General features: G+C 43.8%; 1 protein-coding gene across 1 annotated transcript in view; it reads right to left on the bottom strand.

The window, feature by feature from the left end:
• Window positions 1-16,802, bottom strand: part of B3GNT2 (UDP-GlcNAc:betaGal beta-1,3-N-acetylglucosaminyltransferase 2) — a 33,645-nt gene extending 16,843 nt beyond the window's left edge. The window contains exon 1 of the mRNA XM_024552746.4: window positions 16,529-16,802. The gene's annotated coding sequence lies outside the window, so the exon portion shown is untranslated. The remainder of the gene's footprint in view (window positions 1-16,528) is intronic.
• Window positions 16,803-23,188: the final 6,386 nt, after the last annotated feature.

The following is a 23,188-nucleotide window of genomic DNA, read 5'->3' as shown; positions in this document are numbered from 1 at the left end:
GCACACCCGCCCGCAACCAAGCACAGAGGGCTTATCCTTGTGCCAGAAGCATGCCAAGGACCCACCTGGAAACATAGTTCTGCGAAGTGGTTACTGACATATCTCATTTTACAGATAAGTAAACGGCTTCCAAAAACTGAGGTTCCCAAGATAGAGAGCGGAGGGAGGGGGCAGGAATTGGGAACCCAGATGGGCGGCTCCCAGCCTGCACATCCATCCCAGCTGCAGTTAAACTTGAAGACAGGCACGGACGGCATGGCTGGCACAGCCAGGGCGGAGGGGAGGTCACCACCCCATCCCTCATTAAGTGTTCTCACAAAGACCTGATCCTAGATCCAGGTATGCCACCCTCCAAGTCCCTCGCGGTAACATGTTGGGCACCAGCAGTCCTTAAGAACAGCTGTCCTGCCCACCCACACCTTTGCTCACATGGCTTCTCTCCGCCTAAAATGTCTATTCCCTTGCTTCTCAATCCCACATCCGTCCTTGAAGGTCCAGGTTTAAATCACGCTGCCTCCTCAATTCCTTCAGTGAATTGTATGTAATCCTCCTTCCTGGCACTCCTAATCCACTCCCCCCACCAAACTGGAACCTCTCAAAAGGAAAACCAAGAGCTCATTACTTAGAACCCACACCCAATCCCATCAATGGTTTCCCATCTGAATGGTTCCAGGGGAGTCCAGATCCCTTCTCCGCAACCCTGAGTGAGGCAGGGCTGAGGTGCCCCAGCCTACAGGTGCTATAGCCATGAGGTGAGCACCAGGCACTGCTCCCTACGCACTGAGTATCCAAGTAAATCGGCTCCGCTAGGAAGCCACCCCTGCTCCAGAGTCAGGGACCATCCTCCTCCCAGAAGACATCCTTTCTAGTGACAAGTAGCCCTGGGGTGGCAACTTCAGAATGGGGTGCCAAACAAGCAAAATGGTGTCCCCTCTTCCCCAGCTCCCAGGATTCTTTCCTGTCCCCTTCCCCTTTACATGGGTTGTTAAATTTCAACAAGTTCCTGACAGGTGCTTGACAACAGTTGTTTTTAAGTTGTTTTTTAAAATATTAAAATAAATCATATGGACTTAAAATATGTATCCTGAACATTTTGGCCTTTTATCCAAATGTTCTATTGTGGGGGGGGGGCAGCTGCTGGCCAACCAAGACTTGTGATTACATATTTAAAGAAGAAATGAAATAGTGGCATCACTTTTACTGGCCACCTGCTGAAAAAAATTTACTTGCCAAAATAAAAGGGAACCTGTTGTTTGCTCAATATATAACACACTACTGAGCAGCTTAGAAATTGGGCCTGTTTTACCAAGTGCAGTTTAAGTCACCTACTTTTAAGTATGTCCGTGAATGTCACCATCACATAGCACAGGGGTAAATGATCTTTGTGTCTCCTGTATTGAGTTTCCACCTTCTGCCCAATGCTCCCTCCCCCAGGGGTCCAGCCACTCCCATAGCCTCTGCTATCTCTGTACTGCTGAGCCCGCACCTGGAGTCTGGCATGGACTTGCTCCCCCACTCTGGGCGGTGCCTACACAGCCTCCTCAGTCATGTGTGAGGTAGGGGCAAAAAAGAGGCCGTCGTGCTGAAAACAGCGATGGCCACCGAAGGCTTCATTCTATCACTCAGGGTCTGTATTGTTTGACAGTTTGCATGATTAAGAGACTTTTTAAAGAGAGCATCCATCAGAACATTGAAGAAAAAAATTCAAAAGAGAAACATTCAGTTAAAAATAGGAGTATTCGTGAGAGGTATTTTAAGTTCATTTGAAGAAAATCCTTATGTGGTGAAGGAAGAAGAAAGATTAAGTGGTTACATCTCATTTACTTAAAGAATAAAAGCTACACAAATTCCTTATACACAAGTGTCAAATTCAGCCATAAAAATAACACATGTAAAATACGTATCATTTGCTCTGAATGTTAAATATTTAGAGAGAATAGTATTTGTAACAATACCGCTTTCAATTTGTCTAGCATTGACCCCTTCAATGCTAGACAAATACATTGGATTTTGAAACCACCACCAGGCTTCCCACTGAACAATCTAGAACCAGACTTGAAGGGTTTTGTTTTGTTTTGTTTTTTTTAAAAAAAAAAAAACACAATTGTGTTACTCCCTAATCAGGACTCAAAAAGGAAGCACTTCAGAGAAGCATGTGGATGTTAAGTACTTTTCAAGGAAAATAAACAACAGAATTCTGAAGCACAAATGTTAAGGCGTAGCAAGTTTATGGTCCATAGAAATAACGTTACTGGAGTGCTAGCATTTTCCCGCTCGTGACTGGAGTCAGGCAATCAGTTCGTGAGGTGGGCAGTGCAGGCTTTTCTTCAGGGGTGGGGCGGAGGGAGGGAACAGAAGCTAAGTGGTTGCTGTGGTTACAAAGCCATTTGATGGCAGATCTGGGACCAAAATCTACTTCAGGCTCTCCACCTGGACCAGTCACCCTTTTCAGTAAGTCACAGCCCCCTCAAGATAACCATCGCTTGCTGCTCCCTGGGGTCCTGCATCAATGGCGATCTCCACTTTCTTCTCCACCTCTTTCCTCTCCAGTGGCCCCAGGCACAGGCTCTTCTCTCCCTTCTTTGACAACTTCCTGAAAAGGTCACGTACCTTTGTCATGCCTTGACTTTCCCCATCCCCTTCACCCTCTAGAATCTTCACAGTCCTTGGCCTCTCCTGCTCCCAGGGCACCTAACATTGCTGGCCATCCCCTCTGCCCCTGCCCCAAGTTCAAGACCACCCCTAATCCTGATTCTCCTCTTCTTGGTTCTTTTGCACCTTTGCTCCTGGCCTCATCCCTCAAAATAGGCGCTGTCCACCATTCTGGGCTCAAGCCTATTGCTGGGTCTTCCCTCACCCCACTCTCCTGTCCCCTGGGCCCTTAGACACCACGACAACCTCCAATGTCCTAAATGTTAGACGAAGTTCCAGTTCACCTGTATCTGTAGCTCGCCTCCTCCACATTTCCCTGGACTTGTTTCCACATCCCACCCCACCCACCATGAGAGTCTTTTTATGTCTCATTCCCTTTCAAGCAAATCTCTCTCTCACACACACGCATTCATCCTGTACCATAGCTGGCCTGGTTTGAGCCCTCAGTTTTCCTCCCAGTGTGACTGATGAAGTGACTTAAATGGAGAAATCTTTAAAACAGACAGTGAAGAATAAAGTTATGTGGTCAATTTTTGTAAGGTTGATAAGTGCCTAGACAAAATATAAAACAAAGTACAGGGGGTGTGGATAAGGATGGTCGGAGAAATCCCCTCTTCTCATAGAGGAGGCGGGGAAAGGGGTGAGGGACAACTCCAGCAAGAGGGAACAGCCAGCCAAAGGCCAAAGGCAGGCTACCTCAGAGGCCAATGTGGCTGCAGTGAATCGAGCCAAAGGCCTGGTAGAACACTGGAAGGTTCTGAGTAGAGAAATGTGTAAAGTAATTTCACTTTTTAAACATTCCTCCAACTCCTTTCTGAGAATGTTCTGTCGTGGGGCAAATAGGAAGCAGGGGGAGCCCCAGCAGGAGGCCATAAAATACCCCAGGCCCATGATCATGCCTGCCTCTCACTCACCTCTCTGCCTAAAGCTCATCTTCCTAAACATAAGCCTGACCTTGACATGTCACCATATCCCCTCCACGAAAACTTTTCCAGGGCTCCCATGACCTCCAGAATCATTAGGTGCCACTTTCCTGCATGGTCATCGAGGCTGTTCTGTGCCCTGTTACTCCTTCCTCAACACCCTGCTCTCCAACCCAGGGGTCACATCTGCTGCTCCCCAAAGACATGCTACCACAAGCCTGCCATCCCCCGACTGCCCCACCCTCCCGTCACTGCTTCTGAAAAGATATTTATTCACTCCATGAAGGCCAAGCCCAAACACCACTTCCTCAGGAAGCCTTTCTTGGCTCACCCAACGCTGCTGTTTGCTCACACCTCTACTAAACACTATTTCGTCAGTTCCTGTTAGAGTTTCCACCAACTGCTAGCTCCTTGAGAGCAAGCATTGTGCCTGAGCTATCTAGGAATACACCAGGGCCAAGCACAGTGCTGGGCATACACTATGCGGTCCATCAATGCATACTCTCAGTAAACAAATAGCCCATTTCATTATATATCAATGAGGTCTTATGGGGGTGAGGGGTGGGGGACAAGAACGGGTTTTCCCTCTTGGCTACTGCAATCTGGAGGCCCCTGATGGACCGCAGTACTCCGATGGCACTTCTGACAAGGGTACAGCCACAAGTAGGAGCCACAGTGGAAAGAGACCCGAACCTTCTACCAGGTATCTCTAGGCAGGCCCACACAATCTGTTTCAAATTTGCCTGAAATGTCGGCAATGTGTTTTTCCTGAGCTCATTCTAGAAGTGTACAGATGCAGAGAAAAGCACCTAGAAGGATCCAAACCTAGTTAACAGTAGTTAGGGTTAAGAGACAGTGGAATTAATCTTATTACCCTTTGCCTTATCTTGATTTGTTTCTCTAAATAAACATCCTAAGGGGGGAAAATAGTCTTTTAGAAAAAATGCAAATTACCAACCAACTTACACATTTAAAACATGGCTACCATTCCCTCCTACAGCATCAGGCTGAGGCAGTGCTTTTCAACCTTTTTTAACTTGTGGCACACATAAAGTAATTACTAAAATTCTGTGGCACACCAAAAAATATATTAAATTTTTGCAGATCTGACAAAAAATTTAGGTATAATTTGGATTCATTCATACTAGACAGCTATTGTTGTTTTGGCTGTTGTTATTTTTTCATTTGACATTCCAAGGGAAAGGAGGTCCATATCCCTCACTAAGTAGTCAGGTATTGTACGTTTTAAAAATTCTAGCCTTGGCTGGTGTGGCTCAGTGGATTGAGTGCTGGCCTGTAAATCAAAGGGTCACTGGTTCCATTCCTGGTCTAGGGCACATGCTTGGGGTGCAGGCCAGGTACCCAGGGGGGGTTGCACAAGAGGCAACCACACATTGATGTTTCTCTCCCTTCCCCTCTCTAACAATAAATAAATAAAATATTTTAAAAATAAATAATTTACATTAAAAAATAATTCTTGCGGCCCACCGCACACCCATTGAAAATTGCTGGCCTAGGGGAATGCAACAGCCCCATCCTGGGAAGCTCATACCTTGCTGAAGAGTCAGCTGCCTTGGCCAAGGGTGTAGAGGTCTGGGTAGACTCAGGGGGTGTCAGTGGCTGAGTGAGGTGGCTTTGGAACATGGAGCCATTCCTCCCACTTTCTTGAGAACCTGACTGACACCTCCCATTCAGGGAAGATCTAGTCCCATCCTCAGGACTCCAGGTGAACTTCTAGACTCCTGGTGGCCCTGCCCTACTAAGGTCTGGACAGAATCTGGGACAGACTGAGTTATATGGCTCTGGGGCAAGGGCCAGACAGCCTAACTGGCACCTGCCCTCAGGTAGGAGGTCACTAGCCCCACTCTCCTAACTTCAAGGAGTACTGAGCTATTGAGCTCAGACTCCTGGCAAAATCTTGAATGTACTGAGTGGTGTAGCTCTAGGATGGGGTCCGTTTTTCCCTCACACGTCTGATGGGTAGAGAGCCCTCCCTTCATGCAGCCAAATCTTGGTTTGTTTCAGCCTATAAACTCTGCTGCTGGCCTCACTCTGACAATTCCCTAAGACCCCCCCAACCACAAAGGTCTGTTGCAGGCACCCAGCAAATGGCAGCTAAACTTGGTATACCATGGGCCATTTGTTGAGTAGCCTCAGACCCAGCCCTAGCACAGAGTTTGAAACTGTATCAATTTGGTGAATACCAGAAGCCCCTACCTGGTGAATTTAAGTCCACCAGAGGCTCTTCCAGTTACTAAGCCTATCAGGCAGGAGCTGACAGGCAGAGACAGACTTCAGGGTGCCTTGAGACTCTTGCTGACCTGCCCCTGGGCCTTGTGATACTAAAAGCCAACCTTAGTGCACAGCTCAGTCCTTCCCACAAACACCCAGACTCAGCAGAGGCAGCCAAAAACTGTGGATCATTTTGTAGTTCCAAACAGGTTGCCTAGGGCCAGTCATAGATAGCATCTGATACTGGTCTGCACCAGAGGCCCTCCCAGGAGGCCCCAGAACCAACACACCCAGTGGCCAGCTTCAGACAACATCAGAGCAGGATTCAATTAGCTTCACAAGCAGCACAGGCAAAGGGAGATCAGCAGGCATCAAGCCATCTGAGGCAAATTCCACTTCGTGTGGTCAGCACTTGCAAAGCTTGTACACAGTGGTCAGGGGTCCTTACAGCCAACTTGAGGATTGACCACACATACAAACAGGCAGTAACAAATAAGACTCAATTAAAACAGGAGGGCCTATATAACCCACACAATGGACATTCCTGGAGCACCCAGATCAAGTGATCAAGGAGACTACGCCATGGGGTCCCACAGGACACCTACTACATAAGGCCACTGTACCAAGTCTGGAAGTCATAGCATATCTACCTAATACATAGAAACAAACAATAGAAGGCAGCCAAAATGTGAAGACAAAGAAACACACCTCAAATGAAAGAACAGGAGAAATCTTCAGAAAAAGAGCTAAATGAAATGGAGGCAAGCAATTCACCAGATATAGAGTTTAAAAAATGTTTATAAAGATGCACAAGGAACTTAGTCAGAAATACAACAGCATGAAAAAAGACACAGAAACCATTCTAAAAAGCCCAGTTGGAAATAAATAATACAATATCTGAAATGAAGAACACACTAAAGAAAATGAACTATACGTTGAATGAAGCAGAGGATCAAATCAGCAATCTAGAAAACAAGACCCAATCAGACCTGCAAAATGAAAAAAAATTTTTTTAATGAGGATAGTTTAAAGGACCTTTGGGACAACATGAAGCATAACACCACATACATCATAGGGGTACCAGAAAGAGAAGAGAGAGGGCAAGGGATTGAGAATCTATTTAAAGACATAATGACTGAAAATTTCCCTAACCTGGTAAAGGAAAAAGACACACTAGTCCTGGAGGGGTAGAGAGTCCCAAACAATATTAGTCCAAAGAGGCCCACACCAAGGCACATCAAAATTAAAATGGCAAAGGTTAAAGTCAGAGTATCTTAAAAGCAGTGAGAGACAGTTAGTTATCTACAGGGGAACGCCCATAAGACTGTCAGCTGATTTCTCAACAGAACCAATTCAGGTCAGAAGGGATCGGCATGAAATATTCAAGGTGATGAAAACATGGATCTACAACCAAGACTCCTCTATCCAGCAAAGCTATCATTTAAAATTGAAGGAGAAATAACGAGCTTCCCAGGCAAGAAAAAGCTAAAAGAGTTTCTTATCATCCCATCAGTATTACAAGAAATGTTGAAGGGAAGAAGAAGAGGAAGAAGAAAACATCAACAGAGGAACATAGTTAAAAGAATAAAATGGCAATAAATCATACCTATTAATAGTCACTTTAAACGTAAATGGCTTAAATGTTCCAATCAAAAGATATATGGTAGCAGAATGGGTAAGAAAACAAGACCCATATATCTGCAGTTTATAAGAGACCCACCTCAGATCAAAAGATATACACAGATTAAAAGAGATGGAACAAGATATTTCATGCAAATGGAAATTAAAAAAAAAAACCTGGGATAGCAATACTTATTTCAGATAAAACAGACTTCAAAACAAATGCTATAACGAGACAAAGAAAGACATTACAAAATGCTAAAGGGATCACTCCAAGAGGATGTACCCTTGTACACATTTATCCACTGAACAGAGGAGCACCTAAATATATAAAGCAAATCTTGATGGACACAAAGGAAGAGACTGAAGGGAAAAGAGTCACAGTAGGGGATTTTAACACCTCATTGACATCAATAGATAAATCTTCCAGACCAAAAAAAAAATCACAAGAAAACAGTGGCCTTAAATGACACACTAGATCAGATGAATTTAATTGCTACCTTCAAGCATTTCACTCCAAAGCATGGGAATATACATTCTTTTCAGGTGCACATGAAATATTTTCTAAGATAGAGCACATAGTAGGACACAAAACAAGTCTCCACAAATTTAAGATGATTTAAATCATGTCAAGCACCTTCTCTGACCACATGGCATGAAAGTAGAAATCAATCACAAGAAAAAAACTGAAAAGACACAAAGACAAGAAGACTATAAATAACATGTTACTAAACAACGATTGAGTTAATGATGAGATTGAGGAAGAAATTATAAGATACCTTGAAACAAATGAAAATGAGAACACAACCCAAAAATCTATGGGACAAAGTGAAAGCAGTCTTAAGAGGGAAATTCATAGCATTACAGGCCTATCTCAGGAAATAAAAGAAGAACTCCGATAAACAATCTAACTTTACACTAAAAGGAACTAAAAAAAAGAACAGGCAAAGCCCAATGGATGAAGAAATAAAATAACAGAAGATCAGAGTAGAAATAAATAAAATGCAGTCCAAAAAATTCAAAAGATCAATGAATTAGGAGGTGGTTCTTTGAAAAGATAAACAAGAGTCACAAGACTTTAAACCAGACTCATCAAGAAAAAACAAGAGAAGATCCAAATAATTAGAAATGAAAGAGGAGAAGTAACAACTGAGACCACAGAAATACAAAGGATTGTAAGAAAATGCTACAATAACTATATGCCAACAAATTGGACTACCTGGATGAAATGGATAAATCCCTAGAAAAATACTTTTCCAAAAACTGAAATTTTCCAAAACTGAAACAAAAAGCATCAGAAAATCTGAATAGACTGATTACAAGTAATGAAATTGAAGCAGTAATCAAAAACTCCCAACAAACAAAAGTCCTAGACTGCGTAGCTTCACAGGTCAATTTACCAAACATTTAAAGAAGAACTAACACCTAACGTCCTCAAACTATTCAAAAAAGTTCAAGAGGAGGGAAGATCACCAAGCTCATTTTATGAGGCCAGCATTATCCTAATTCCAAAACAAGAAAAGAACACTATAAAGAAAGATTGTTATAGGCCAATATTACTGATGAACATAGATGCTAAAATCCTCAACAAAATATTACTAAACTAGATTCAGCAATACACTAAAGAGATCACATAACATGATCAAGTACGCTTTATTCCAGGGATGCAAGGTTGGTACAATGTCTGCAAATCAATAAATGTGATACATCACATAAACAAAATGAAGGATAAAAATCACATGATCATATCTATAGATACAGAAAAAGTATTTGATAAAATCCAGCACCCATTTATGATTGAAAAAAAAAAAACCAAACCTCTCAGCAAAGTGCAACAGAGGGAACAAACCTCCAAATAATGGCCATATATAACAAACCATAGCCAACATCATACTCAATGAGCAAATACTATCAGCATTTCCCTTAAGATCAAGAACAAGACAGGGTTGTCCGTTTTCATTCTTACTGAACACAGTACTGGAAGTCATAGCCATAGCAATTAGACAAGAAGAAGAAATAAAAGGCATCCATTGGGACAACTGTAATAGAATAACAATAAAAAGATTTTTAAAATAATAAATAAAAAGAAATAAAAGTCAACCATACCAGAAAGGAAGAAACAAAACTGTCATTATTTGTAGGTGACATAATAGTCGATACAAAGAACCCTAAAGATTCTGCCAAAAAAACTACTAGAACTGATAAATGAATACAATAAAATAGCTGCATACAAAATAAATATCCAGAAATCACTTGCATTTTTATATACCAATAATGAATTATCAGAAAGGGAGACTAATAAAATAATCCCATTTATGATTGCATCAAAAAATTAAAATACCTTAAAATAAATTTAACCAAGGATGTAAAGACCTGTACTTGGAAAGTTATAACACACTGAAGAAGATACAAGTGAAAGCATATACCATACATATTCATGGATACAAAGAATCAACACCATTAAAATGTCCACACCCCTCAAAATAATCTATAGATTCAACACAATTCCTATCAAGATACAAATGGTAATATTTCAAGACCTACAACAAATATTCCACAAATGCATATGGAATCACAAAATCATCCAAACAGCCATAGCAATCTTGAGAAAGAACAAAGTTCTTGCTAGGAATCATGCTACCTGATATCAAACTATACTACAAGGCCACAGTAATCAAAACAGTACAGCACTGGCATAAAATAGATATATATAGAGCAATGGAACAGAATAGAGAGCCCAGAAATAAACCCATGCCTTTATGGTCAATTAATATTCAACAAAGGAGGCAAGAGCATACAATAAGGTAAAGACAGTCTATTCAATAAATGGTGTTGGGAAAATTGGACAGATACATGCAAAAAATGAAGCTAGACCACCTTCTTACACCACACACAAAAATAAACTCAAAATGGATTAAAGACTTAAATGTAAAATTTGAAACCATAAAAATCCTAAAAGTAAACATACACAGTAAAATCTCAGACATTTCTCATAGTAATATTTTTTCTGATACATCTCCTTGGACAAGGGAAAAAAAGAAAAAATAAACAAATGAGAAGGAAACCATTAACAAAATGAAAAGACACCCCACTGAATGGAAGAAATATTAATCAATGATTCATCTGATAAGGGGTTAATATTCAAAATTTATAAAAAACTTATACCACTCAACACCAAAAAAACTGAAAGAATCCAATTTTAAAAATGGCTAAAGGATGTGAAATAGACACTTCTATAGGAAGGACATACAAATGGCCAACAGGCATATGAAAAGATGCTCAATGTCCCTAATCATCAGAGAAATGCAAATTAAAACCACAATGAGATAGCATCTCACACCTATCAGAATGGCTATCATCAATAAATCAACAAACAACAGGTGTTGGTGAGGATGTGGAGAAAAGGCAACCCTCATGCATGTTGGTAGGAATGCAGACTGGTGCAGCCACTGTGGAGAACAGATTGGGATTACCACAAAAAAATTAAAAATGGAACTGTCTTATGAGCCAGCAATTCCCTTCTGGGAATATATCCAAAGAACCTGAAACACTAATTTGAACGAATATATGCACCTCTACGTTCACTGCAGCGTTATTTACAATAGCTAAGATTTGGAAGCAGCTCAAGTGCCCATCAGTTGATGAGTGGACAAAAAAGCTGTGATATGTTTACACAATGGAATACTACTCTACCATTAAAAAAAAAAAAGGAAATTTTACATTTTGCCACAGCATGGATGGACCTGGAGTGTATTATGCTAAGTGAAAAAAACCAATCGGAGAAAGATAAGTATCATATGATTTCACTTATATGTGGACTCTAGTGAACAAAATAAATAGACAAAATAGAAACAGACTCATAGATACAGAGAACAGACTGACAGCCGTCAGAGGGGAGAAAGGTTGAGGGCTGTATGAAAAAGGTGAAGGGATTAAGCACAAAAAAAGATACTCACAGACACAGACAACAGTATGGTGATTACCAGGGGGAAAGGGGGATGGGGGAGGTAGAAAAGGGTAAAGGGAGGATAAACGGTGATGGAAGGAGACTTGACATTGGGTGGTGAACACACAATACAATATACAGATGACGTATTATAGAACTGTGTGTCTGAAACCTATATAATTTTATTAACCAAGGTCACCCCAATAAATTCAATAAAACTTTTTAAATGTCTCCCCGAAAAGTATCCAATAAAACCACCAAAACACTAGGGATGAGACCATTGAATATATACCACTTTAGATTAAAATTATAAAAGTATAAAACATTTTAAATGGCTTGTCTAAAGCATACAACTAACAACTGGGCCTGTGCTTTCACTTCTGAAATAATTATTTCACAAAACATAAGCAGTAAATGTTGTTCTGTGCATCCTGGGCACTTACTGATGCCTCTTATCAAAACTAAAGTCTTCCATGGGCCTTATAATAGAGTGTAAACTACCTGTCATCACTGCACCGTCTGCACACTAGATCATATCACACAGGTGACCAATCAGCTCTGAACGGGACATTTTAATGACTGTCATTTCAACTTACAAAGAAAATGTCAATTAAAAATAATAGGGGATCAACTATCAAAATGATGTTTTATTTAAGCTAAACACTATATCAACAAAGTGTTGAATCAAGATTTGGCTTCTAAGTTTCAATAAGAGGCCTGTATAACTTTATCCTGAAATAGCATATCAAAATACATATAGTTGCTTTTGTCATCACCTTTTTAAAGAAATAAAAGGAGAACGAGGAAACTGCATGTAGGTCACACAGTGCTCGTTATTTTAGATGTTGCATCATGCTAATTTTCTTAGCAAATCTAACATAGGACTTTAACCGTCCCTTTTTATAACTGAGAAATTGAGGCTCAGAAAGGTTAAGTAACTTATTCACAGAGTAACCGCAGTCATATAGTAAGTTGCAAAAAGGAACTAAAATCCAGGTATGTTTCACCAAAGACTACACACTGTCTGATTTTGTAATCCCACTTATATGAAGTTCAAAAACAGGCAAAACCAATCTATGATGGTATGAGTCACATCTAAGATGATATAAGTCAGAATATCAATTCCCTTTGTGGGTAAATACTGACTAGACAGGGGCACAGGCACCTTTTGGGCAACTAAAAACATTTACTTCTTGATGGGCGGTGGATACATATTCATGGATTGCACATTTAATATTAGTGCACTTCGCACACTTTACTGTATGCTATACCTGAAGTTAAAAAAAAAATCCTTATTCGATTGACTCCAAGTTCATGCTCTTAACCACTAATCACCACACGGCTACTCTGACAGAATGTGGCCACAATCTAGAATTGACTTTCTTGGCTAATCAGTTTTTAAAAACATTCTGGTAAGCAACATACAGCCTAACCATACCAGAGGGAAGAAATCAGAATAATAAATCTATTTTTAAATGCCACAGAACAAAAAGTAGAAAGTATCGATTTCCTGGCTACTGGGAATTTCCCCTGTGTAGCCACATCAGAATAAAAACAATTTTAAACTCTGCTCCAAGAGAATGTTCATATGCACAGAAAATAATTTGTAACAAAATTCTTAGGGCTATCCATGTTAACACCTAAACCTAAAATTATACCAAATATTTCAAGACAGATATTATAACTTTATCAACAATGCCAACTCTCAAAAAACATTTGAGTTTTGTTACAATAATTAGGACAAGGCAAGAAGACAAAGTTGATAAGCAAAGAGCATAAAACTCACAGTATGAGCAAGTATGAGTGCAAAATCTCAACCCAGAGTGGTAACAAAAGAAAACTCATACAAATAACTTTTTTCCAGCAGTAAAGTAATTGTGACACATATGTCCTTATAACAAATTCTTCATCGAGTAACAAGTTCTTCTCACAGAAGCCTTGTTCATACTAGCAAAGCCTCATCACCAGCTTTTGATGATGAAATCATTACATCAATTCCCTCAAAGCTTTATCTCACACATACACACATCTCTTCCTCAAACAGTAATTGCCTCTCCAGAGAGGAATTTATTCATCCTACAATGTGGAGATGTATTTGGCAAGTACCTAGTAACAGTTATCCCACCTTGGGGGTTAGGGAAAAGGCAGCTGGATCCACACCTGTTGGGTGTATGTGCTGTGGTCTTTACTGGGTGCTTTCAATCATCCACGCCAGGAAACCCAGTTTTCACATTGTCAGAGTCTGGTTTAATTCACATTTAAATGTTCTGTAGAAATGCCAGGCAATTAACGAAAAGAATTTTCATTTCCCCTGGGTATCTGCACATATAAGATCAAAAGGCTTTTTATAAAAACTTTTCAGTTTTGATAATTTATACACCACCATTGATGTGCTGCAATAGATTACATAATCAAATATTATCCCAGATACGAGAATCTCGATATTTATAAAAGTAGCCATTTGTGTTTATTTTTAGTCATTAACAAACTAATAAAACTGTCAAAAAAAGGGAGTAGGGTCAAATATCATAGCTATGAAGCAAATTAGAAAGAATTCAAAGCACTGAGCCAGTATGTTAAGAACACAGTGTACTTCAGGCACTGTCACAGCTCTGGGTCAGCATCCCTAAATCATGGTGTTGTTTTTCCGTTTTCTTTTTAACAAACATTATTAGAAAACTAAAACTTAAAAGTTTCAAAGGTTCTTTGAGAAACAGAAGATTCACCACCTTTTCTCATATCCCTGAATCAGCTGAAAAAGTCCTACATATTTCTTACAATGCATCACGTAAAGCAAAAGAATTAATTTTTTGGATTCTCATTCAGTTCCTAAATAAACTCTCTTATTTAAAAAAGTCACCTATTTAAACAAACTATACAGGGAAAAGCCAACCATGAATTATCAGTTCCACTTTCCTATTTTTTAGCAATTTTAGTATCTTAGAGAAATCTCAATGGTTGTGTTTTTACAAACAAGGAAATCTTCAAAACTACAAGCCATCTGCATACCTAGCTCTCCAACAAAACTCAGAAAAAAGTCAATTCATAAATTTTGCAATCACATTATGTTTATTTTCCTCAAAAGACTACCTTATTCCTTGGATAAACTATCTGGCTGGTTTCAGCCTCAGTCAGACAAATCTAAACCATTTCCACACCAGTTACTGTTTTTTGCTTAAGGGTAAGTTGATGCATGGAGCAACTTCTATTTTATACTGATTACACAATGTATACCACTAATTAAGCACTTCATAAGTGCTATGATGCAAAACTAGGAGTTTGGTAAACATTATCCTATTTGTCCTATAAAACAATCTGGTAGAGCAGACATTACCGTCCCAAAACCAAGTATGTCAAATGAGGCTGGGATGCTAAACTTGCCCAAGGTCACACTGAACAGTATGTGGCAGAATCAAGACTAGTGAACAGTGAGGATGGAAACTTTGAACTTTTACGGAGTATTAGACCTTCCACCATACACCAGCCATCTGCACAAAACAACTAAATGAAGAGAAGTGAGCCCCTACTGTATGGAGATTCCCAAGGGGAAAATCAGTATTCCAATCTGAAAAAGTAATTTCAAAAAGAAGAGCTAAAGATAAAGACATTTGTAAAGGCTGGGCAGCAGGGAAAGATTTACTCAAAACTGGTCTTAAAATCTAAGAGTACAAACACTCCGTGTAACACTCTCCCAAATTCCACCGGGCTTAATAACCTCTATTCAAAAGAAACAGAAGTGAGAACTAGGACAGTGGGAAGTGACCGCCCAGCCCTGGAATCAGCTTGTCGAGATCTACACGAGTGCGACCACGAGACGGCTGGAGAGCCATTGGACTGGGACCACCTCGATCCCGCCCTTCGAGTCCCAGTCCTCGCCCATTCGAGCACGTCGTTAACTATCCAAAGGCACAATTACACTGGAAAAATTTGTTATAACAAGTAGAAGCCCATAGTCACCAACTAGCTTTGTAATCTGAAATCTACAGCATGCTTCCAACAAGGGAGGGGCAGGAGAATAGGGTATAATTGTTCTGAACTATCTTTCTACGAAGATGCGGAGGTTCAGGAGGCCCTGCGGGGTAGTGGAGCAACGACAGACATACACCCCCACATTTCGGGAAAGAGCGAGCCTCCTCAACAACCCGGGTTTAAAATGTACATAAATTTTCACAAACGAGTTTTCATGCTGGGACACTTGTGGGGATGTGGGGTCCGTGAGTAGTGGGGATGCCCAGCCCTGAGTGTAAAATACCGTGACCTGGAAGTTAAGGTAACTCGGTTTTATCGCCTCCAGAAGGGACCACCTGCCATCCCCGTGCAGCCGCCAGCACCTGCACCCGCAGCCCCCAGGACTTGCGCTCGCAGCCCCCTCGTAGTGCCCAGCCAGCGCCCCAGTGCCCACCCTACCCGTGAGGTGTTTTGCAGAAGCCGGTTGGACGCACTCCCTGCAGCACCCACCCTTCCCCCCTCCCCAGGTTTCAACGTGGTTAATCATCAACGCGGGCACTGTGGAATATTTTTTTAGAGGTCAAAGAGAAAGGTTCTCCCTAAGTTTGCCGAACCCAGCCTTTCGGGACCCGGAGGTGACAGGGCAGGCAGCTGGAGGTGGGGAGAAGCCGTGGCGGCTCTTTGGCTCACAAAACACCTGATCCTTCCGTGCAGCACGGGAGACCAGCGCAGTGCGTGTGGGGTGCGGGGGTGTGAGCGCCGATCCGCGCACCGCCCCCTCCCCGAAATACCAGAGCAACCCAGAAGAAGCCCACACGCCACTTCGCATTGCCTGCCAGCACCCCGACGCGGGCTCCCCCGGAAGTTGGGGTGCAGCGGGGCGGGGACAGAATGGGACAAGAGGCTCCGAAGACTCGGTGCCGCGAGGTTGTTATTCTCTTCCTTTAAGGTAGGAGCAGTGGTGCGGGGGCCAGGGGAGGGGGGTGCTAAATGCGGCACGAGCCACCCGCAAACGGATTCCTCTGCTGGGACCCAGGTACGAAACCGGAGCCGACGAGGAACAAGGTTGGGGGTGGAGAAGAGGGAGGCCAATGGAGGGGGCGCAGGGAGCAAATAGGTGGCGGGAGCAGAGCTGGCCTGGGGAAGTGGCAGGGAAGGGGAAAGTGGAGAGGAAGGCGGCAGGGGTGCACAACCCACCCGGCCCTACCTTGTCCGGGAGCAGCTACTGCTCAGCGGGGCGGGGGCGGGATATCGCGGCCACATCCACGTCCCGGCCGCTCGGCGCGGCTCAGCCTGGCGACTGCAGCCGCTCAAGCTCCATGCGTTGCGCCCGCGACTGGCGGCCCAGTGGTGTCGGCGGCGGAGACAGTCCGGCTCCGCTCGGCTCTGCTCGGCTCCGGCACTTGTTGCCGCCGCGGCCGCTGCGCCTCACTCTGGGTTCCAGCTCCCGGCGCCGTCACCACCCCGGGCGCTGGAGCTCGGCCTCGCCCCCGCCCCCGCACGACCAGCCAATCGGGCCCGGCACCGCCCCTCACGTCACCTCCCAGCCCCGCCTGCCTCCCTGTTCCCCAAGTTTGGGAAAGGCCTGTCTCCCGCAGCCCGGCTAGTCCTCACCCCGGACTCACCCGGCTCGTAAACCTTCTGCCTTGCCCGGACCCTCTGGGGCCCCAGGCTCACACCTGGAAAGCAAAGGGTTAAGCTGGAGGAAGGCAACCCCAGGAAGTAGACCCTTCGGAAAAATTGGGCAGCTCGAAGTTCAAAATAATTATATTCCATCTACGGTCTAACCTGAATCCCTCCAGCTGCAAGACGCCCCGCTTGTAGTAAGTCTGATGTTGGGGGACTACGTGCATGGCCTCGTGAGGGCTCCATTGACTCTTCTGGATGCAGCCAGTTTGTGACTGGACGTACACCACATGCCGGCCATGCCTCAAGGCTTGGGTTAGTGCATCCACGCAAAACCCGAGGTGCCACCGTGGAAGGTGGGAGAAGGAGGAACCATGGCCAAAGCGGCACTTGACCAATGCTCTCTGCCCACCTACTTCTTAGGTGCCCAAATGATGACCTAGAGCCCAAGGCCTAGGGCGGTGCCCTATTTGCCACTGCCACCCTGTCTTCAGGTTTTTAAGCCGCCTAGGACATGGTGAGGGGGAAGTTTTAGTTCTCCTTGCGGTGTCTTGCAAATTTCCTTGAGGTTCCACGGGTGCCACGGGAAACTGGAAACGCAAGGTGCCCAGACGCTGGGCCTCGAACCCGTACCGGGGTCCAAGGGGCAGAGCGTATACCTAGGCGCAACCTAAATGGTTGACCTCTGACACACACGTAACGCCGGCTCCCCGGGGCTGGATCGGGACTTAGCGCCAACGACACCCACCGGCCAGAACTCTGGGGACCACCGCAGACGCACCCTCCCACCCAGCGCCCCGCGCGGGCTCTCCAGAGCACTGCATTCAACGGTGAGTCGGAGCTGCTGTTGACGCAATGTTGGGGGCCGCAGGTGAGCCCAGAGCGACCGGAAGGAGAGGTTTCGCTTCGAAAGTCCCCCGCACTGCCAGCTTGTCAGCTAGTCCCGAGGCGCACCTGAAAGCGGGCCTCCCTTCCCCCACCTCGCGCCACCCCGCCCCTCCTTTGGTCCTTATCTCTCCAGGAAGAAATCAGCGTTCCCGTTTTAGGTGACCAGACTGAGGAATTAAGGACACTTCACGCTCAACAATTTGCATTTTTCAGAGGCGGAATTAACCAAAGGGAAGGAATTGTCACTGTAGGAATTTCAGGCACCTAAGAGCTCAGCCCACTTAATCCTAAACGCCGCGTGAGAGAATAGCCCGTTGCTCCTGGATGCACTGAGCCTAGTGGGTCCACTAGAAACAGAAACTCAGTCAGATCTAGAAAAGTTTTGATTTTCAGCTTCCAGACCTTTTTGCTTTTACGTCGATCACATGATTCTCGTAGGAGTACGATCTAATGTCCAAGAAACAAGATAGATTTTTGTATATTCACAGAAAAACATCTGGAAGGATGCACACTGACTGTTGACCACTGTTACCTGCCCCCACCCCCCGCAGGGTGGGATAGACGTGTTGGAGGAGGGGAGATGAATTTCACACCCTACCGACTTTGAATTTTGTGTTTTTGCAGTTATCTTAACTTTCATAATTTAGAAAGCTAACAAAAACATTTTGAAGGTTTTATTTATATATTTTCAGAGAGAGGGGAAGGGAGGGAGGGAGAGAAACATCTATGTGCCAGAGATATATCGATCAGTTGCCTCTTGGCTAATAAAACATTTTAAAGAAATATAGGAATTAGAAAATCTTTAAGAAATCTACAGAAAAGTATACATTAATACACAAATGCCTATGTCTTTCATTTTGTGTCAAAATAATCCCGAGTCCATATTCTTTGGTTTAAATAAAGATATCTTCAGGCTGTCGTTCTTTAATTGCTGTGATTGGACAACACTAACATCTGAAGGTTTTTCTGTGCCATCCGATTGGTATATTGTTTCTATTGGTATATGTGTCTTCCCTTTAAATGCACTCCCAATAGTCACAGATACACTTTCAGGAACTGCCAGCCAAGGAGTTTTCAAGTCAAGAAACTGCTACAATGTTAGCTGGCAGCCAACAAAGAAATTAGCTTGTGTCCTTTGTAGCTGCCAAAAGCTGCCCAGGCCCTGAAATTTAAAAAATAAAGGCATTCTCTCCACTGTGCTATTAATTAATGCAAAAGGGAGTATATCTTAACAATTACATTGTCTTTTGGGACTAAATTCCACACCCACTTGGCTGTAGTCTCTACTCTTAGGTTGGGGCCTGGGTCCATCATTGTTATTTAAAGATGTATTATTCATATATTCAACAAATATGAGAAGGGCCTCCCTCCCAAAATGGAATTATCTTCTGGAGGGTGGGTCCCTTGTAGTACAGGCTTTCCCCACTAGGTTAGTGTTCTAGGATCCCATCTGTATCAGTGTACCAGCTGGCGTTGTTGTGAGAGACTGCATTTGGCTTCAGTGAATTTATTTTGAAGACTTTCAGTGCATTTGCCCATTTCATGGTGGGTGATTTACGAGTGCACCTGGCCACAGCCACGCTGAAAGATCAGCAGTTTTTGACCAAAAAACAGCATGACCCCTTTGCCCTACCCTCCCTATTGACCCGATCTTGCCCCAAGCAACTTTTTTTGTTTGTTTCCCCAGATGAAAAAAGTCCTCAAAGGGAAACGTTTTACTGATGTGGAATAGGGGAAACAAAAAATAGCGGAAGCACTAAAAGGTATCAAAATAAACGAGTTCAAAGACCATTTTGAGCACTGGGAAAAAACACCTCAATAGGTGTATTGCATCAAATGGAGAATACTCTGAAGGTGACTGAAGTTTAAACATGTAAGAATAAATAAACAGTTTTTTATAAATAAATTCCAGGTTTGGGGGGGTCCCTCCCTTGTATGTGTTGACCACCTAGTAGGTGCATGGCTCAGGGCTAGGCACTGGAGTGGTGAACATGGCAGACACACTTCCATCTTGAAGTTCACCGTCTAGCTAGAGAGAGAAGGGTTTAACAAGTAAACGCACTATCAATTGTATAATTACAGTTGTGATATGGGCCAAAGTGAGTATAAGGTCACATTTGTCTGGGAGTCCAAGGGGAGGTTGAGTTGAGCTCTAAAGGGTCAGCAGGATTTATTCAGGCAAAAAGGAGAGTGGAACAGAGTTCCCGGCTGTTTCAGGCTAGAAAGGGGAATGTGGCAGAGAGCTGGGCAGCTGGAGAGCTAGGCAGAGGCTAGATCGTGCAGGGCCTAGTACACCATTTTCAGTAAGCTCACTCTGACTACAATGTAAAGAAGGGATAGGGGAGGGGGGAGAGGAGGGGGGAGGGAAGTTGGGAGGTTGTTGCTCTAAGGGAAATGGATTGTTTAAGAAGTAGAGCAAATGGAGAAAAGTGAACACCAACAAGAGTCAGTGACTGCTTAGATAGGGAGGAATCAAGGCTAACTCCCAGGTTTCTGCTTCTTCAACAAGATGAATGGTGGTACAATTTTCTGAATTGGGGACCTCTCAGGGTGGAGGGTTGAGAAAACCTTCCCAACGTTCACATTTGGTCAAGGTGGGTTTGAAGTGCCTGTGAGGTGTTCAAGTGGAGATCTTCACTGGGTGGTTGGTTGTAGGGTATGGTGCTCTGAGGAGAGGCTGGAGACGGAGGAGGGGCTGCGGTAGACGTGGTCTCCTGGGAGAATATAGAGGTCAGTCAGAGGAAGGCCTAGGGCTGAGCCCTAGGGAACCTTTATCTAAAGGCTGGACAGTGGTAAAGTATCTGGCAGAGGGGGTGGAGGAACAGCCAGAGGGGCAGGAAGAAAACTAGGAGTTTGGGAAGGTAGGGTCACAGAGCCCAGGGAAAGAATGTGTCATAGGAAGGAGGCAGTAGTCAACAACATTCGAAATGGCTGAGACCCAGGGAAAGTGGGTTGAGTGACCTTGGTGTCATTGGGACTTTTATAGAACAGTGACCGGTGGAGTGAAGGGGTGGAGAGCATTAAGGAGAGAAAGAGTGGTGAAGAAATGAAGAAAGGTACCGACTACACGCAGCTCCTGAAAGTATTGATGGTGGAGGGTCCGAGAGAGAGATACCTGGAGAGGGATATTATGTCAGTAGTGGATTTATTTTAGCATATATATATATATATATATATATATGTCCTTTTTTTTAGGATGGAATAGCTTGAGTATGTTTAAATGCAGATGGGGAGGGTCCTATAGAAAGGAGAAAGATGAAGGTACAGCAGAAAGAGGACAATGGACAATAAAGCTTCCTGTGACCATGGCGGGGAATGGAACCAGAGTATGGGTGGAAAGACTAACGATATGCAGGAGACCACCTCCTCTATTATAACAGGAGGGAGGAAGTTGGAGGACTACACCAGCCAGGTTTGGTGTGCAATCCTGAATCCTTCCACCTGATAATTTCCTCTTATTCTGTGACATACAAGAGGCTGGGGGTGGGGCAAGGAGAAATGAGAGATTTGAAGAAAGTGGAGGCTTGACACAGTCATTGCAGCAGATGGGAGAGTCAAGATGATCAGAGAACGTGCCAGATGTCAAGGCAGCATGGCAACCTTCTTGGTTGGTGGTTTGAACTTGTAAAGTGCCCATTGGCCCTCTTATGTGATTTCCTGCAGCAGAGCTTAGCTGTCTGCTCTGGTGCAGGCTCAGGTGAGGGAATTGCTAAGGCAGAGGAGCACATTGGAGACCTTGGCAAAAGTGGAGTTGGCATGATGTATGATAAGAGAGAAAGGACCGAAGTCAGTGGGTTGGATGGGTCAATGGGGCTAAGGCTCAGTCATGCAGAAAGGAGAGGGAGTTGAGGTTAGACATCTGGATGCTTAAATGAGTGGGTCAATCCTGTAAATAAAGATTAAATTCCATCCTTGTTGTTACTTCAAGAAAAAAAATTAGTGTTCCAGGAGATAGACAAGTTTAGGGCCATAACAACGCCAGAATGTGATGGGGAAAAGCAGAGGAGAAAGTCATTGGGGAATGTGAGATCATGGGATTCAGAATCAGGGTATCGGATGGGTCATCTGTGTGGGTAGTGAAGCCATCCAGGATGTGGGCAGGAATTGCAGTCACCACGTGAAGGCCATGGAGCTGTGAGCTAAAGTCATAAGAGCGTAAGAGAAAAGGAGTGACTAGGAAGTGAAAAGATGGGAACCACCAGCAAGAGGAGAGAGAATATGGCTAGGTGGCAGCCTCTTCAGAGGAACAGGGTGTTTGCAAGAGGTAGAAGAGAAATGATTGGAGAAAGAGGACTCATCCCACCTGGAGGGCCAGGGGGACAGAGAGGTGAAAGAGTGTGCAGCCTCATCTCCCACTGCTGCGGGGAAGGCAGAGAAGGTGGGAATTTCATTCTAAACAGACCTTAAGGATGGATGGACAGATGCATGCATCGATGATTCTGTTTGCCTGTTGAAGTCTGCAGTTCTAGAGGCCCATAGATAAGATTTGGATGGGGGTGTTGGTGAGAGGAGAGGGGGAAATCAGGCGCTAGAAAGAGCAGAGCATTGTGGTATGATGGCAGATAGAGGATCTGTTAGGGAATAACTGTGGAAATAGAAATGATTGGCACAGCTGATTTTGCCCCGGTTGTCTCTTTATGAAGCTTGACCCAGTAGTTTGGCAAACCGGGGCCACGCCCCCCTCACATCTTTCTTCCCCATAAGATTTCCATCAGGGAAGGGCATGTGGAAGCCTCCGCACCTACCCTCCTCTTCTCCACTGACAACTCTATTGTCCAAATGAGCCCCTATGGGATCCTGGCAGTCAATCAGGAATCCGAGGCTTATTTTATCTCTACTATACTCACCTCTCTTCCTCAGACAGGTTGTTGACCTCTCCTGTCTCAGTTTCATTGTCAGTAAGCTAAAACACACCACCTCTCAGGGCAATTATAAGGAGTAGGAGAGATAAGCAAAAGCATCTCCTAAACTATACAGCGCTATAGGAATGGGAATGATTTCTGGGGTTCAGAACCCCACCACATATACCCACATCTCTCCTGGAAGCCTTCCCAAAAAGATTCAGAATCCTTGCTCTGGAGGAAGCTGTAATCTTGCCCCAGAGACAGCACAAACACAGCAAAAACAATTAGAGAGGAATGTACTGCTATGTCTGATTAAGTGCTAAATTGTAAGGTGCAGAAAATAAGGGCTCTGAGATCAGAAAAGGGAACAATTAGCCAGAGTTGGAAGTCTGGGAGGTTTCCTGGAGCTGATGGACTGGAAGCTACCCAGACTTCTCACTGATCCGAAGGATAATATTTGCAAATACTCCCATTCTTTGTGACTGCAAAGACTTGATCTGACAGTCTGC

The sequence above is a fragment of the Desmodus rotundus genome, chromosome 5 (assembly GCF_022682495.2).
Source record: "Desmodus rotundus isolate HL8 chromosome 5, HLdesRot8A.1, whole genome shotgun sequence".
In the NCBI taxonomy this organism is placed as follows: domain Eukaryota; kingdom Metazoa; phylum Chordata; class Mammalia; order Chiroptera; family Phyllostomidae; genus Desmodus; species Desmodus rotundus.
This window is presented reverse-complemented; position numbering and strand designations above follow the sequence as displayed.